Source organism: Meleagris gallopavo, chromosome 2 (assembly GCF_000146605.3).
Source record: "Meleagris gallopavo isolate NT-WF06-2002-E0010 breed Aviagen turkey brand Nicholas breeding stock chromosome 2, Turkey_5.1, whole genome shotgun sequence".
Classification (NCBI taxonomy): Eukaryota; Metazoa; Chordata; class Aves; order Galliformes; family Phasianidae; genus Meleagris; species Meleagris gallopavo.
This window is the reverse complement of record NC_015012.2, coordinates 7,876,919-7,882,021: the sequence shown is the minus strand read 5'-3', so window position 1 is coordinate 7,882,021 and position 5,103 is coordinate 7,876,919. Positions and strand designations below refer to the sequence as shown.

At 41.8% G+C, this 5,103-nt stretch overlaps 1 long non-coding RNA gene across 1 annotated transcript in view; it reads left to right on the top strand.

The window, feature by feature from the left end:
* The first annotated feature begins 1,000 nt into the window (after positions 1-1,000).
* The window catches only part of LOC116216279, a 13,194-nt gene continuing 9,091 nt past the window's right edge, over positions 1,001-5,103 (top strand). The window contains exons 1-2 of the long non-coding RNA XR_004158736.1: positions 1,001-2,430; positions 2,975-4,634. This is a non-coding gene — a long non-coding RNA (uncharacterized LOC116216279). The remainder of the gene's footprint in view (positions 2,431-2,974; positions 4,635-5,103) is intronic.

Below are 5,103 nucleotides of genomic sequence, written 5' to 3'. Positions count from 1 at the left end.
CTTGGTTTAAAATTGATTTCTTCTCTTAACAATAATTTGGCCTTGGCTGATTTATAAAATGTCTGTGCGATTTAATAAAATGTCTGTACTGAGTTCACCTCTCATCGTCCACCTCTGGAATTCCAATTCTGCCTGTTCTGTTTTCTCACAAATTGACAGTGCTCTGAGCTTTCCTCAGAGGTGTGGATCCTGAAAGAGAGCACAAGGAGGAAATCTCAGTTTTCATTACAATGTAATATTATAAAACATGCTTCTTTCTTTTGTAATAATGGAGAAAAGATTGAAAACATGACCTGAATATATTCTTCAGGCTCAGTAACTGGAAAGCAATGAATAAAGAACCAGAAATTCACTGAGTTCTTTGTTTGCTTGGGTTTTTAAACTAGCATCAAGATTTTGGAGGCCTCATTTTCAAATTTATCATTTGAAACAGGCACTGCTGGGCCCTACTGAATACTGTAGAACATCGTTCCAGATTGCTGTGCATTTTCTCTGCTCATCAGTCCCTTAACCTGCCCAAGTTCCTTCTGCTTGTAACTCGAACCAATCTCTTCTGGATTTCATTTACTGAAGCTTGGAGAGCTTATCTATGTGAGGAAGCTGCCTTTGAGACTCCTTGGGTTGCTTGTGCTCGCATGACCTGATGCAGCAAGGATGGGAGCATTTCCCAGGAGAGGGATGTCTGGCCCTGTCTGCTCTGGCGCTGGTTGCTGCAGGATATGAGTGGCTTTCACTTATCAGATGATAAGTGGCAGTGTCTGGTAAAATACCAGCCTGCTAGGACCAGTGGGGTGGAAAGGCACTGCCCAGTTCAGCGTATGGTATGTGATTTCAGGTGGTGGGATGGTACTGCTCCAGAGCACTGGTGTCTGCAAACTCCCATTCTAGTATGTCCTGCTTTAACCTTACAATCTAGTAGAGCCGATACTTCTCAGCTTTGGGCAGCCAGCCCACCATGTGCTGTTGGTGTCTCCTGGTCAGGTTTTCAAGATGGTGAACGGGAAGAAGTGCTGACTGAGATGACTTTTCTCCTCTCTTCACTGTGGAGAGGTACTGTTTGGATACATTCTAAGACCTTTATGCAGGGATTTTACTGTTTCACCGCTAGCCGGTGGCAAAGGGAATTACATTTTTTTCTTCCCTTCCTCTGCAATATTCCTGCAGGTTTTGTGCTGTTCCCTGTCCTTTTTGTGCTTTGTTCTGTGCATCCAGATCAAAGCCCTGCTTGGGGATAATGCCAGACCCTTGTTCCCTCCAGCATTCATCACTCACCTACTGATGCAGGGAGATGTAGCTCCACTCTCCTCACTCCTAAGCATTCCTACTGCTGGTACTGTTTCTCTACCTTCTGCTTTAAATAAGGACTTACAACAGGTCTGAGCTCATCAATCACACCCAAACTATATTTTTCAAATTACTTTTATGATGTCTTCCTCCTGCAACTCTTTTCACAGCCCCAGCTCAGTTCTCAACACGCAGGCTTTGTTTCTATGTAAGAATGGAACTGACAAAGCAAGAGAAGAGGGGAAATATGGAAAGACAGACCAACATTGAAAGCAAAGTGCGTGTAGAGCACATTTAATGTTATACTACTTGGCCAGAGGACTGCTGGCAAAGACACTGCATTAAATGAAATAAAGGCCATTTACCCTAGAAAGTTAACAGGCATGGGACAGACAAGTAGGAGCCTTTTCATTCTCTTGGGGTTTATTGTATCCACCAGCTGCTGGGGTTGCTTTCCTGCCCACAGCCTAGGTTTGCCCAGTGTTGGCCCTTGGCCTGGCTGGAAGTCCCAGGGGTATCCTATGAGACAGGAGGTTGTGATATGAAACCTCAGATTCTTTGCAGACACACTGAGGTGCCTGAAAGTGCAGAGTGGCACTTCTTAAAGGACACTGAGTAAGTGTAGGGAGAGAGGAAAGAAATGCCCAGCTTGGGGATTGAGTCTGACCGACTTGGAAACTTTGAGAACTCCCCTCCCCCTTCTTCCCATCTAGGACTCCTAAATATGTTGGAAAAATCTGCTCCAGAGTAACTATCACTTCAGTGGAGCATTTCTGTCTGCCCAGCATTGAGAAAGGAGTCTCAGCGAAGTCCCCTCTTGCTATGTGAAACTGCTGCCATACCATACCATTACAGCATGAGGGATGCATGGGTCCTGGGAAGACAAATTTCTTCTCCAGCTGCATGTCTCAAGCTGATGTTGCTTTGCAGTGGGGCTGTCAACAGCAGCTGGAGATCCTTGATCCTGGGAAAAGATATGTTGGTTGCTTGGGTTGGTTTTAACTATTTAATGCTTTGTTGGCAGCCTGATGTGTTACAACACAGCTTGGAGATGAGATGGGACACTGTCTTGGAGCTTGAGGTCTGCCTGTCCGAGCCCAGGAAGATGGATGGGTTTGCAGTGTTGTTTGAAAGCTGCACCGACCTGTAAGTCACTGTATTATTTACATAATTTTGTCTTTCTCTTTTACATCTGTATTTTAAACATCCGTTATGAGGCAGTACTGCTTTTAGTGGTGAGCCAACTTTTTCTTCTAAAACATATGTTCCCTAAAGCCTTAGTGCTTTATTTCCTTTGTTCTGATTTATTGCTGTTGCCTTACCACATGTGCTAGGCACAGACAAGAAAAACTTCCCAAACCAACACAACAGCCCTCTCTACTCTCTTTCCCAGACCATATACATCAGGATTAACACACTGAATCTATTATATCAAGTGATTCAACAATGAATTAATTTACCTTTAAATTCTTGGCTGCTTCTAATTAGAAATGCTGATGGAGAGTATCTGTAGGTTAATTCTGTGCAGATTGAGCTAAAGCTCAATGAAAGTTGCTGTAGGAAACAGAAAGTTGGGATACGAGCTAAATCCGGAGAAAGAACAAGATTTAAAAAAAAAAATTAGGTTGACTGCATTTGTAAATCTAACAAAGGATTTTGTGAGTATCAGTTTTTATTTTTCTTCTGTCAGGACCAAAAATGGCCATCTCAAAAAATGAACTCTCTTCCATGAAGGACTCTATGATATCATGAAGGACTCACTATGATATGGTGAGCTTCAAGCAATTGCAGTTGCTGATCACTTAAAGAAATGTAGAGGTGCTTGAGATAGATAAATTCTAATAAAGGTGGCTTTCCTGGAGGTCGTTTTCAGCCTTGACAAAAACAAAGAGCTAAATTATTTTCACTGATGTTTATACTAAAGAGAGCAGTTACTTGTTACAGTTGGAAAAGATTAGAGTGGTGGAAGCGCAATACAAAAATGTAACAGAGGATTTGAGCAGTTTACAAATAGGTAACTGCCACCAAACTCAACAACACTGGGATGAAGCCTCTGTCTTCCACAGACAGATATTTTGTGTTTGCACTGGCTGTGCTAGCAGAGTGCTAGCATACTTTTTCCTCCAAGAACCCCATTGGCTTTAGCAAAATCAAATTGACATTCTTCATCTTTTCCTAGTGGGGAAACAGATTGTGTCTCAATGCTTTGTGAGCACAAAGGTCCAATAAAACTGCATGATTGCAAGGGAAGGGATATCCTGACAGAGAGGGAATGCTATTAATATTTATCTTCTTAATACTTTCTTTCTTTCTGTAAACTAACCCAAAAGCAGATTGTGCTGTTAGGTATCCTCTCACTTATCGCTGTTCAAGCTGCTTTTCCTTGCTCATTTTCTCCCTTTGAGGCATGCTATTGATGTGAAATTTGTTGTCATATTCAGGCCTGTTAACTATGCTAGTTAACAAAGGAGAGCATTCAAAAGCTGGCTTAGAGAGACTTTTTCCCCTCCTTTTTAAATGGAAACCAGCTTCCTAGCAAACCATATAAAGAATCTGCTCCCTTGAAACCAGTATGAGGCAACAGCAGCAGTTGCAGCTAGTTGCAACATCTTGTCTTGCTAGATGGAGGCACACTGTGTTACAAGTGGGGCTGCTAGCAAAACTTCAGTGTAGGAGCCCTTCTGTGATCTGTCTAGTTGGGACCTGCAAACTTGTCTGAGCTGAGCTAAGGACCCAATTTTGCTTGGTTTTTGTAAAGAATAAGCCTCAAATAGCCAAACTAAATTCAATGAAACTAAACTTCTGTAATCCTAGACCTGAATTTGATAGAACTTGGACCAAAAGATTACTTTTACTGGAAATTGGGTCAAACTTTGACCCCAAGCAAGCAGAGCTTTCTGATTTTGAACACCTTTTTGGTATTCACTTGAGAAAGTCAGAGACAGCGATGAAACAGCAAATCAGCGTCAGTGTGTAACAGTGTCACCTAATTCCTAAATGCAAAACCAAATTGTAATATAAAATAAAATGTAATATAAAAATCAGACCACTGCTGTGATGTAATTGAGAACACAAATACTGTATCATTCTTTATAATCATGTGTGGTTGTAAATTCCTTTGGGAAGGATTTGAAACCATTTTTAAGTCTGATCCAAGCAGTGCTTACAGCAGAGGACTTGGTACCTGTATGGGAACTGTTGAGTCGTGGCCTGAACCACTGATTGAGCACCTGAGGAAAGGACTGGGTCAGCCCTGGGAGCACCGGACTGCCACTGGGGAAGAATCTCCTTCTGGAGGTCCCTCCTCTGTGGGTGGAATCTTTCTTGCAAACTGAGATCTTTGGATACAGGTGAGCATTCCTTCCCTGTTTGTTTCTTTTTCCATTTTCACCACGATTATCTTTCCAGCTGTAACACCAACTGTAACAGTACCAAAGTTCAGTGAATAACTGGAACCAATACGGCATGTGAGAGCTTTGGAGGCATTTTCAAGGAGAGAACACTGTTTTGGGGCAGGAGAAAAGTCAAACCCCACTTGCCTAGTTTACACTATTCATGAGAAGATCTTTCTCAGAAAGATTTAAAAGCATGGGGCCCTTTTTTGTTTTCTTAGAAAACAGGAAATGAGTTTCAGCTATACTGTTAGCTGATTTCTTAGGTGACTTACTTCCTACGATAACTTTTGGGGTCTGGAATGCTACAGAAATTATCTGAGGGCATTTTCAACACTTCAAAATTAAACTCAAATTGTTGAAATTGTGCCAGCATTTAAATGAAAATTATTTTCTCTAAACAAACACTTGAAGACTTTTGTACTTT